The sequence below is a fragment of the Lithobates pipiens genome, unplaced genomic scaffold (genome assembly GCF_037356315.1).
Source record: "Lithobates pipiens isolate NorthernLeopardFrog02 unplaced genomic scaffold, aLitPip1_a1.2 Scaffold_28, whole genome shotgun sequence".
In the NCBI taxonomy this organism is placed as follows: Eukaryota; Metazoa; Chordata; class Amphibia; order Anura; family Ranidae; genus Lithobates; species Lithobates pipiens.
In genome coordinates, this window is record NW_027507789.1 from 63,662,532 (window position 1) to 63,676,047 (window position 13,516).

The window sequence follows — 13,516 nt, forward strand, 5'->3', positions numbered from 1 at the left end:
TATGACGTCCACCCAGAACGAGAGCTGCACCATCAAATGATGGGTGGGCGAGCGGCAAGTGGATAAAGACATAGATGAGCGAGTTTGGGGTGGAAGAACTTGACTGGCCTGCACAGAGTCCTGACCTCAACCCGATAGAACACCTTTGGGATGAATTAGAGCGGAGACTGTGAGCCAGGCCTTCTCGTCCATCATCGGTGCCTGACCTCACAAATGCTGTAAGAATGGTCAAACATTCCCATAGACACACTCCTAAACCTTGTGGACAGCCTTCCCAGAACAGTTAAAGCTATTATGCTGCAAAGGGTGGGCCAACTCAGTTGAACCCTACGGGCTAAGACTGGGATGTCATTAAAGTTCATGTGCGTGTAAAGGCAGGTGTCCAAATACTTTCCACAATATAGTATATGTCCCAAATCATTGGTGTTGGGAGGAAATAAGCTCCATTGATGGTGTTGGTGAGAATAAAATCAACCCCATGACTTATTTCAGTGTAATAGAAGAAGACATCGGTGGTGACGGCACTGGAAGAAGACACTTTGGAGCTACCACGGGGACATTCTTCATTTTTAATAAAAGACTTGTCAAAAACCGTCTCTTGTTTTTTGTAACGCTGCTCTGCAATTTTTTATTTTTTTTGTGAATGGGCAAGGGTACATTGTACCCTATACTCATTCACTCATAAAGCCCCCTGCCCACAGATCCCCAAAGCACCTCCCAGGGTTGTCTGGAAAAGTCCCCTGCCCCAAAGCACCCCTCCATGTTGAGGACATGTGTCCTGGTGTGGTTCGGAGGGGCACTCGCACGTCCCCTCCCTTTCCTGACCCACCGGGCTGCATGCTCAGATAAGGGTCTGGTATGGATTTTGGCGGGGACCCCACGTTATATATAGATAGATAGATAGATAGATAGATAGATAGATAGATAGATAGATAGATAGATAGATAGATAGATAGATAGATATTTTTACAATTTTGGGGTGGGGTTCCCTCCAAGTCCAGTGCAGAGCAATAGGAATTGTCCGCGCTGTCTCTGGGACCCATGTGTGTCCCAGCAGACAGCGCGCAGGGACAGGAAGAGGCATAGACTCCCGTGGGAGTCTATGCCCGGAAATGGGTATAAATATAGGTGGGGTTCCCTCCAAGTCCAGTACCCAAATCCATACCAGACTTCCCATGAAGTCTATTATACTCATCCTTAAGAGGGATTTCACTGTGGAAAAAAATATTAAAAGCCAGCAGCTACAAATACTGCAGCTGCTGACTTTTAATAAATGGACACTCACCTGTCACAGGGTCCAGCGATGCCGGCAGCCGAGGCCGATCGATCGCTCGGCTCTCGGCTGCTGCCGCCACCATTCTAGTTGAGAGAATCAGGAAGTGAAGCGATGCGGCTTCACTTCCCGGTTCCCTACTGTGCATGCGCGAGCGCAATAGGAATTGTCCGCGCTGTCTCTGGGACCCATGTGTGTCCCAGCAGACAGCGTGCAGGGACAGGAAGAGGCATAGACTCCCGTGGGAGTCTATGCCCGGAAATGGGTATAAATACCTGTCTTTGACAGGTATCCGCACCCCCCCCCCCCCCCTGAAAGGTGCCAATTGTGACACCGGAGGGGGGGGGAGCGTTCCGATGAGCGGAAGTTCCACTTTAGGGTGGAACCCCGCTTTAGCAACCAGCTATATATACAGTGTTTTTAAAACAGTGCTTTTTGCAGTGATTTTTTGCGTTTTTGGACACGCGTTTTTCCCACGACTTTGTCGCGTTTTGAGTTTTTTTTTTACACTGTGGTTGCTTAGCAACCAGCTATATACAGTGAAAAAAATTAAAAGAAAACCGCAAAGCGCGGTAAAAACGCGGTACTTGCGTTTTTGATGCGGGTCTATTCAATATGACTTCTATTACATAAAAACGTCCCCAACCCTTTCCAAAAACGCATAGGCATCAAAAAACGCGTTAGTGTGAAACAAGCCTAAGGAAGGACTCTGTTGTGAATGTGGCACTTATCCTGACTAGGGTTTGCATCGGTTTGCATTTGTTCGGTTTGCATCCAGAACATGTGAACACCGTGAAAGTCTATGGGACAGGAACATGAATAATCAAAAGTGCTAATTTTAAAGGCTTATATGCATGGTCATAAAAAGTGTTTGGGGACCTGGGCCCTGCCCCAGGGGACATGTATCAATGCAAAAAAAAAGTTTTCTAAACAACCGTTTTTTCAGGAGCAGTGATTTTAATAATGCTTAAAGTGAAACAATAAAAGTGTAATATTCCTTTAAATTTCGTACCTGGGGGTGTCTATAGTATGCCTGTAAAGGGGCGCATGTTTTCTGTGTTTAGAACAGTCTGACAGCAAAATTACACTTCTAAAGGAAAAAAAAGTCATTTAAAACTACTCGCGTCTATAATGAATTGTCAGGCCCACAGGGGAATCCCAAACCAAAAAAATAAATGAAAATGCATGGGGGTCCCCCTAAATTCCATACCAGGCCCTTCAGGTATCTGGTATGGATATTAAGAGGAACCCCGTGCCAAAATAAAAAAAGTGGGGATCCCCCTCAAAATCCATACCAGACCCTTCAGGTCTGGTATGTATTTTAAGGGGAACTCCGTGCCAAAATGAAAAAAAAGTGACGAGAGAGCGCCCCCCCTCCTGAACCTTACCAGGCCACATGCCCTCAACATTGGGAGGTTAAACACAAGAGACAGTTTTTGACAAGTCCTTTATTAATTTCTTCTTCTTTCCGCTTCTTCTTCCATCTTCTTTCTTCTGGTCTTTCTTCGGTGTTGTTCTTCCTCCATCTTCTTCTCCATCTTCTTCTCCATCTTCTTCTCCATCTTCTTCTTCCTCTGCTCTTCTCATCCCTCATCTTGCTCCAGCTTCTTCTCCGCACGATCCGCAACTCTGTGACTCTTCGGTTTCTCTGACACTTCTTATATAACGGAGGGCGGGGTCACCCCATTTACGTAATGGATTTTTGTGGGGACCCCACGCCATTTTTATTTTTATTTTGGCACGGGTTTCCCCTTAACCACTTAAGGACCGCCGCATGCCATTGTACGTCATTACAATGGCATGTACAGGCACAAGCACGTACATGTACGTGCTTGCCTTCCAGCGGGTGGGGGGTCCGATCGGACCCCCTCCCGCTGGATGCGGCGGTCCGGTTCGCTTCAGGAGCGATCCGGGATGAGGGGATGTCCGTTGGTTTCTGGCCATCCACTCTCGATCGCTCCTGGTGAATGAGAAGCTTCCTCCCACTGTGTATTGTATACACAGGCAGGAAGGAAGTGATGTCATTCTCCTCGGGGCGGTCTTATTGACCGGACTACGAGGAGAGGACACAGTAAGTCTGCACCAAACACTACACTGACACTAAATAACACACAGGCACACAAACCCCCCCCAATCACCCCCCTGATCGCCCCCGATCCCCCCCCGCCCCCCCTCCCCCCCCAGTCACAGTGTCACTGATTGCAGTGATCATTTATTTACTGATCACTGCATTCAGTGTCAGTTGTAAAAGTAAAAACTGTCAGGGCAGTTAGTGTTAGGTCCAGGGTAGCCCCCTACCACCCCCAATAAAGATTTAACCCCCTGATTGCCCTTGGAGTTAACCCTTTCACCCCCTTTTGCCAGTGTCACTAAGCGATCATTTTTCTGATCGCTGCATTAGTGTCGCTAGGTACCGTATATACTCGAGTATAAGCCGAGATTTTCAGCCTCTTTTTTGAGGCTGAAAGTGCCCCCCTCGGCTTATACTCGAGTCACCGCCGTCTGTCTACCCGATCAGCGTGTCGAACAGACAGACGGCGGCCATTAAACTATTCAAAAGTCGCGCCTCCCTGTCTGTGATAGGCAGAACACTCAATTTCCCAGCAGTCAGTGGTCCGCCTATCACGGACATCCGCTCATCCTCATACTACGGACGAGGATGAGAGGATGTCCGTGATAGGCGGAACACAGACTGCTGGGAAATTGAGTGTTCCGCCTATCACAGACGGAGGCGCGGCTTTTGAACAGTGGAATGGCCGCCGAGGCGCCGACGCCGTCTGTCAGACGAGAAGAGCGGCGATCCTGGCATGGCAGAAGCACACAGGCTCGGGAAGCAGGCTCGGGACGCAGGCTCGGGACGCAGGCTCGGGACACAGGCTCGGGACACAGGTAGGCTGGACACACAAGGCTGCACACACAGGGATGGACGGACACACAGGGATGGACGGACACACAGGGATGGACGGACACACAGGGATGGACGGACACACAGGGCCACACAGGGATGGACGGACACACAGGGATGGACGGACACACAGGGATGGACAGGCATGTCTCACCCTCGGCTTATACACGAGTCAATACGTTTTCCCATTTTTTTTGTGGTAAATTAGGGGCCTCGGCTTATATTCGGATCGACCTATACTCGAGTATATACGGTAGCTAGTTATTTTTTTAGGTTCACCGCCAGGTTTTTATAGCGCTAGGTACCCCGATATACTACCCAATAATGGTTTTAACCCCCTGATTGCCCCTAATTAACCCTTTCACCCCCTTTTGCCAGTGTCACTAAGCGATCATTTTTCTGATCGCTGCATTAGTGTCGCTAGTGTCGCTAGGTAGCTAGTTATTTTTTTAGGTTCACCACCAGGTTTTTATAGCGCTAGGTACCCCGATATACTACCCAATAATGGTTTTACCCCCTGATTGCCCCTAGTTAACCCTTTCACCCCCTTTTGCCAGTGTCACTAAGCGATCGTTTTTCTGATCGCTGCATTAGTGTCACTAGTGTCACTAGGTAGCTAGTTATTTTTTTAGGTTCACCGCCTGGTTTTTATAGCGCTAGGTACCCCCATATACTACCCAATAATGGTTTTAACCCCCTGATTGCCCCTAGTTAACCCTTTCACCAGCGATCACAGTATAAGTGTCACTGGTGACGCTGGTTAGCCAGTTAGTTATTTAGGTTCCCCGTCAGGTTTTTATATAGCGCCAGGGACCCCCATATACTACCTAATAAAAATTTGAACCCCCTGATTGCCCCTAGTTAACCCTTTCACCAGTGATCACCGTATAAGTGTTACGGGTGACTCTGGTTAGTTAGTTTGCTTTTTATAGCATCAGGGCACCCACCATTTATTACCCAATAAAGGTTTAACCCCCTGATCACCCGGCGGGTGATATCAATTAGGTTTTAGGGTCAGGGTCTGCGTCGCCCCAGGCAGCGCTAGGTTAGTGCCAGTACCGCTAACACCCACGTGCAAAGCATAAACCTCCCGTAGTGGTATAGAATCTGAACAGATCAATATCTGATCTGATCAGATCTATACTAGCGTCCCCAGCAGTTTAGGGTTCCAAAAAAATGCATTGTTAGCGGGATCAGCCCAGATACCTGCTAGCACCTGCGTTTTGCCCCTCTGCCCAGCCCACCCAAGTGCAGTATCGATCGATCACTGTCACTTACAAAACACTAAACACATAACTGCAGCGATCGCAGAGTCAGGCCTGATTCCTGCGATCGCTAACAGTTTTTTTTGGTAGCGTTTTATATTTAAATCCGGAAGGCAGTGCTTGGTTTTCGGGGTCCAGTACGTGGCTAGGCTCCCAAAAAGTCCCCCACATGTGGTATCCCCGTACTCGGGAGAAGCAGCAGAATTTATTTTGGGGTGTAATTTGACTTATGCCCATAGCATGTGTGAGCAATATATAATTTAGTGACAACTTTGTGCAAAAAAAAAAAAAATAATATTCCTGCAACTTGTGGCAAAATATAAAATATTTCATGGACTCAACATGCCTCTCAGTAAATAGCTTGGGGTGTCTACTTTCCAAAATGGGGTCATTTGGGGGGGTTTTGTGTTATTTTGGCATTTTATGGCCTTCGAAACTGTGATAAGTAGTGAGGAGTGAAATCAAAAATTTGCACCCTTAGAAATCCTGAAGGCAGTGATTGGTTTTCGGGGTGCCGTACGCGGCTAGACTCCCAAAAAGTCCCACATATGTGGTATCCCCGTACTCAGGAGAAGCAGCAGAATATATTTTGGGGTGCAATTCCACATATAACTATGGCATGTGTGAGCAATATATCATTTAGTGACAACTTTTTGTAAACTTTTTTTTTTTTTTGTGTCATTATTCAATCACTTGGGACAAAAAAAATATTCAATGGGCTCAACATGCCTCTCAGAAATTTCCTTGGGGTGTCTACTTTCCAAAATGGGGTCATTTGGGGGGGGGGGTTTGTACTGCCCTGCCATTTTAGCACCTCAAGAAATGAGATAGGCAGTCATAAATTAAAAGCTGTGTACATTCCAGAAAATGTACTCTAGTTTGTAGACGCTATAACTTTTGCGCAAACCAAAAAATATACGCTTATTGACATTTTTTTACTAAAGACATGTGGCTAAATACATTTTGCCCTAAATGTATGACTAAAATTTAGTTTATTCGATTTTTCTTATAACAAAAAGTAGAAAATATCTTTTTTTCTCAAAATTTTCGGTCTTTTTCCATTTATATCGCAAAAATTAAAAATCGCAGAGGCAATCAAATACCACCAAAAGAAAGCTCTATTTGTGGGAAGAAAAGGACGCAAATTTTGTTTGCGTACAACATTGCATGACCGCGCAATTACCAGTTAAAGCAGTGCAGTGCGAAATTGTAAAAAGACCTCTGGTCCTTAGGCTTTTAATTGGTCCGGGGCTGAAGTGGTTAAAATCCATACCAGACCTGAAGGGTTTGGTATGGATTTTGAGGTGGATCCCCACGCCATTTTTATTTAAATTTTGGCGTGGGGTTCTTCTTAATATCCATACCAGACCTGAAGGGCCTGTTATGAAATTTAGGGGGACCCCCACGCATTTTATTTTAATTTTGGTTTGGGTTTCCCCTGTGGGGAAATCCCATGCTGTTTTTATCAATGAACTTTTATGTATGTTGTTGGACTGACAATTCCTTATAGACACGAGTAGTTTTAAATGACTTTTTTTCCTTTAGAAATGTCATTTTGCTTTCAGACTGTTCTAAACATGGGAAACATGCACCCCTTTAAAGACATACTGTAGACACCCCCAGGTACGAAATTTAAAGGAACGTTACACTTTTGTTTCACTTTAAGCATTATTAAAATCACTGCTCCCGAAAAAACTGACGTTTTTAAAAACTTTTTTTGCATTGATACATGTCCCTGTTCTTGTTTCTAAACCCAGATCTAAACCATTGTTCAACTTGCTCAAATTTTCTAGAACGTTTTACGTTGACTTGGACTTCAGTCACACCTAAGCATTTTTTGGGCAGAATTGCGATACCAAAACGCTGTGCAAAAATGACAAATCGCACAATGCTTGTTCAGGTGACATTGATTTTAATGGCACCTACACGTGGGTGCGATTTTTGCCACGTGATAAATCGTGACAAAATCGCAATGCGCAAAGCTTGTCTCTCAGTAGCAGGAGCTTATTTTTGGGAATTGGCGTCACGCATTGCAGTTTTCCATGACTACAGCCTAATTTATTTTTTTAAAATTGCACCCACGTTTAGGTGCCATTGAAATTAAATGAAAGGCACCTGAACAAGCGTTGTGCCATTGTAATTTTTGCACAGCATTTTGGATTTGCGGGCAAAATCGCTGATTGCAAACACCCATGTGTAAATGGAGCCTATGACTTTTTGTTTTAGAAATGTAAAAATACACACTACACTAGATACACTATACACTATATTACCAAAAGTATTGGGACACCTGCTTTTACACCCATATGAACCTTAAGGCTGGGTTCACACTGCTGCGGGGGGAGATCCGGATGTGATTCGCACAGCAAATCACATCCGATCTCCGTAGCACTGCGAGTTCAGCCATACAGATAGTATGGCTGAACTCGCAGCTGTCCCGCAGCAAACTCGCACAGGACCCTTTTTTGGGTCCGCAACGGAATCGGATCGCATGGGGGTTCACACCATGCGATCCGATTCCTGTGCGAGTCGGCAGATCGCACTGCGATATGCCGACGGATCTGGGGGTGTCATTAACATAAAATTGACACTCCCAGCCGTCCGCATAGGGCAGTGTGAACTGCCGGCGGGAGGTATGCGATGCGGGAAAACGCCGCGGATTCGCGGCGTTCCCGCATCGCAATAGTGTGAACCTAGCCTAATGGTGTCTTAGTCCGTAGGGTTCAATATTGAGTTGGCCCACCCTTTGCAGCTATAGCAGCTTCAATTCTTCTGGGAAGGCTGTCCACAAGGTTTAAGAGTGTGTCTATGGGAATGTTTGACCATTCTTTCAGAAGCGCATTTGTGATGTCAGGCACTGATGTTGCACGAGAAGGCCCGGCTCACAGTTTCCACTTGAATTAATTCCAAAGCTGTTCTATAAGTTGAGGTCAAGACTCTGTGCAAGCCAGTCAAGTTCCTCCATCCCAAACTCTCTTAGCCATGTGTTTATGGACCTTGCTTTGTGCACTGGTGCGCAGTCATGTTGGAACAGGAAGGGGCCATCCCCAAACTGTTACCACAAAGTTGGGACCATGTAATTGTCCAAAATATCTCGTGTGCTGATGCCTTAATAGTTTCCTTCACTGGAACTAAGGGGCCAAGCCCAACCCCTGAAATCTACCACAAACCATAATCACCCCTCCACCAAATGATTTGGACCAGTGCATAAAGCAAGGTGCATAAAGACATGGATTAGCAAGTTTGGGATGGAGGTTTGGGGGTGAGTCCTGACCTCATCCCTACAGAACACCTTTGGGATAAATTAGAGCGGAGACTGCGAGCCAGGCCTTTCCAGCCAACATCAGTGCCTGACCTCACAAATGTGCTTCTGGAATAATGGTCAAACATTCCCATAGACACACTCCTAAACCTTGTGTACAGCCTCCCCAGAAGAGTTGAAGCTGTTATAGTAGAAAAGGGTAGGCCAACTCAATATTGAACCCTACGGACTAAGACTGGGATGTCATTAAAGTTTGATGTGCGTGCAAAGGGTGGTGTCCCAATACTTTTGGTAATATAGTGTATGTGTAAGGAGTAGAGATGAGCCGAACACCCCCGGATCGGTTTGCACCAGAACCTATGAAAAGACCTAAAATTTGCGTGAACTTTAGAACCCTATTACAGTCTATGGGACTCAAACGTTCAAAATCAAAAGTGCTAAAAAGTTTAAAGGCTAATATGCAAGTTATTGTCCTAAAAAGGGTTTGGCCCCTGCCCCAGGGGACATGTATCAATGCAAAAAAAAAAAAACTTTTAAAAACTGTAGTTTTTTCAGGAGCAGGGATTTTAATAATGCTTAAAGTGAAACAATAAAAGTGTAATATTCCTTTAAATTTCGTACCCGGGGGGGGGGGGGTGTTTAGTATGCCTGTAAAGGGACGCATGTTTCCCGTGCTTAGAACTGTCCCTGCACAAAGTAATTTCTGAAGGAAAAAGTCATTTTAGGTAAATTTTGGCTGATAAAAAAAAAAAATGTGTGGGGTTCCCCCCAAATTCAATTGGCAGGCCCCTCAGGTCTGGTATGCATATTAAGGGGAACCCCGCGTGAAATGTAAAAAAAAATGGCGTGGAGTTCCCCCCAAAAATCCATACCAGACCCTTTATCCGAGCACGCAACCTGGCAGGCTGCAGAAAAAGAGGGGGGGGGGGCGAGAGAGTGCCCACCCCTCCTGAACCGTACCGGGCCACATGCCCTTAACCTTGGGAGGATGCTTTGGGGGTCTGTGACCCTTCAAAGCACCATGTCCCCATGTTGATGGGGACAAGGGCCTCATCCCCACAACCCTGGCCGGTGGTTGTGGGGGTCTGCTGGTGGGGGGCTTATCAGGATCTGGAAGCCCCCTTTAACAAGGGGACCCCCAGATCCCACCCCCCCCCATTTGAAATGGTAACGGGTACATTGTACCCCTACCATTTCACAAAGAAAGTGTAAAAAATTGTTAAAAAACACACAGACACCGTTGGGATAAGTCCTTTATTTAAAAAAAAAAAAAAAAAAAAAAAAAAAAGATTCCAGCGGTGGTAATCCACTCTTGGCATCCTGCGATGGGTGATCTCTTCTCCGGGTCTAGCGATGGATGATCTCTCCCGATGATGTCCAGCGCACGCATCCTGTCACCGGAGACACTGCTGGAATCCCGGCAGCCAGACAGGTCTTAGCAGAGGAGGACGTGGCCACCCATCACCTGACCCCCACCCCCCTCTGGCGCAAGGAAAAAACCCCCGGGCTTGCCCAGTGACGTGTGGGTGACCCTGCCCCCCTCTGATGTAACGGAAGCCTGCGTTACATCGGGGGGGGCGGGGTCACCCGTACATCACTGGGGAAGCCTGGGTTTCCCCTTGCGTCAGAGGAGGGTGGGGTCAGGTGACGGGTGGCCCTGGCACTTGTACATTTTTCTTGTGACTCGTGGAGTCGTTTTATATGTGCTTGAGCATCTGGCTCTAATAAATTTTTGTTGAAACCATATCACACGATTTGGTGCACCTTTGTTTCTTTATGGAGATACTTCGTTTGGAGACCCACTGAGAGCAGTCGTGCGAATCCGAAGGTTGCAAGACATCCGAAAGATCGGGACAATCTCTGACATCTGGATATCTGGACGTCTATGGTGGGATCTGAGATCCAATTCGCGCAGTTTGACCTCCCCTAACAGGGGGGTCACTGGGGATCTGGTAAGCCTCCATCTTTAAGTGGTGTTTAGAGGTGATGGGTCCACGTGGTCAAATATAATTTGATTGAACATTCAAGTTTCAGCTATTACACACACACTGGACAATTTACATATATTCTTTACAAATATTTTTTTTGTATACATTTTTTTTGCAATATATATGGACACTTGAATTTATATTTATAGATATTTGACTCATCTTTAATAGTTTTTGGGTATTTACTTTCACAGTTTTTTTGGCATTTTTTTGGCACTTTTTTATTCAATGGTCACAGACAGATACTTATTGGTTAAGCGCTGCACATTTTTTTTTAAATTATACTGTCCACTACCCTACACTGATCACTATACTATACTGTCCACTACACTGAGAACTACACTGACCACTATACTATACTGTCCACTATGCTGTCCACTACACTACACTGACCACTATACTATACTGTCCACTACACTGACCACTATACTAAACTGTCCACTACACTGAGAACTACACTGACCACTATACTATACTCAGGCCCGGACTGGGACAAAAAAATAGGCCCGGGCATTTTGTATTGAGCAGCCCATGACATGTTAGCCGGCCCCTTCCCCACTCTCCTACCTAACAGATCCCCTGAGAGGGGGAGGGGGAACCCACCAAAGGTGTGGGGGAGGTGGAGAGCACAGGGGGGCAGAGGAGAGCACAGGGAGGGCGGCGGAGAGCACAGGGGGGCTGGCGGAGAGCATGGGGGTGGTGGAGAGCACGGGGAGAGCGGCGGAGAGCATGGGGGGAAGGTGGAGTGCATGGGGGGAGGTGGAGAGCATGGGGGGGTGGAGAGTACTGGTGGATGGCAGAGAGCATAGGGGGAGGTGGATAGTATGGGAGGGTGGCAGAGAGCATGGAAGGGGTGGAGAGCATGGGGGGATGGCAGAGAGCATGGGGGGAGGTGGAGAGTATGGGGGGATGGCAGAAAGCATGGGGGAGAAGTTGGAGAGTATAGGGGGGATGGCAGAAAGCATGGGGGGAGGTGGAGAGTATGGGGGGATGGCAGAAAGCATGGGGGGAGGTGGAGAGTATGGGGGTGGCAGAAAGCATGGGGTAGAGGTGGGGAGTATGGGGGATGGCAGAAAGCATGGGGGGTTGGCAGAGAGCATGGGGGGATGGCAGAGAGCATGGGGGGAGGTGGAGAGTATGTGGGGGAGGGGTGGCAGAGAGCATGGGTGGAGGTGGAGCCCAGGGGGGAGAAGCAGAGAGAAGCAGGATAGGAGGAGAGGTGGCTGCATATAGAGGAATAATTCTCTCCATCCTCCTCCTGCAGTCTCTGAATGCTTCTCCTCTACCTCTAGCAGGCATTCCGCTACTGCAGGAGGAAGATGGAGAGAATTATTCTTCTATATGCAGCCGCCCCCACCGCTCGTCCTATCCTGTTTACAGGGGGGCTGAACTCAGGTTTTCTTTTCTGGCACTTCTCGACAGAAGGTGTCTGCTCTGGCTTCTCCTCCCGGCACAGACGGCTGACCTATACGGGCAGCCATGCAGCCGCGCAGAGGCCGAAGGCATCTCATCTAGCTCCTCCCCCTGGCGCAGATGGCTGAGCTTAACTGGTAGCCGGGGCGGCCTAGGAGAGGCTGGTTGAGTGGCGCAAGCTCAAGCCTTGAGCCCCGCAAGGACTTGCAGCCTGGCGGCCCCGGCCCACCGGGCAAGTGCCCGGTTTGCCCTATGGCCAATCTGGGCCTGACTATACTGTCCATTATACTGGGAACTACACTGACCACTATACTATACTATACTGTCCACTACACTGGGAACTACACGGACAACTATACTACACTACACTGACAAACCACCATACTACATAACTACACTAACTTCTCTCTCCCCCCGGCCAGTAACATGACTCTCGCTCACCTTCTTGTCTGACTCTGACTGGCCTGCATGATGTATCAGTCCGGAGGATAGGAGAAGACTGCGGCGGCTCACAGCTTCTCTCCCCCACGCTCTAGCTGCCATGTTCAGTGTTCAGCGCAGCGCACTGTGATTGGGCGTATGGAGGGTCATGTGCGGAGGCGGGACTTCAGGAGTGATCACAGACAGGCCAGCCCTACGCCTCACATGACCCCCATACGCCCAATCACAGGGTGCCGGATACTGAACATGGTGGCCGGAGTGCGGGGACACAGGAATTTAAAATTAGATGGAGGCAGCCAGTGACACAAACTGGCGCCCCCCTAATTCTTGCGTCCGGGGCCATGGCACCCCCTGCACCCCCCACACTACGCCACTGGTCCCTCATCTCATTCCTCCTCATTTGTTCCTCCTCATTTAGCCAGGGCTAAACCTTTTCTCGGATTTCTAAATTGCTGCATTTTGCACAATTCCAAAAGCCAATATAAAGGAATAGTAGTGGTAAAAAAAGAACTTGTTGGTTTAACCAGTCTTGTTTTTTGTACAATTCTCCTTTAAGGAGGCGTGGCAAGGGGTGTGTCCCATTCCAGCATACTTTTGCTGATAGGTGTCCCTCATTTCCATCTCAAAAAGTCGGGAGGTATGTTATACAGGATTTATATAGCGTCAACAGTTTGCGCATCGCTTTACAACATGGATTGGCATCTTCTTCATGGCTACTTCTGCATGCTGGTCTTCAGTCGTCTTGATTGGCCGGTGCGGAATGATGTCACTCCTGTGCATGTACAGTACAGTCATCCTGGTACACAGGCATTGCACCAGAATGTAAACCGCACTGTGCACGTGCAGCTTATCTCACATTCTATAGGGCATTGCAAACAGGCAGGTGAGTGTATTGCATGTCTCTTTTGCAGGAAAGCATTTTTGATTTTTCATCTTCAATTGCACTTTAAAATGTCTCATAGTCTAAAA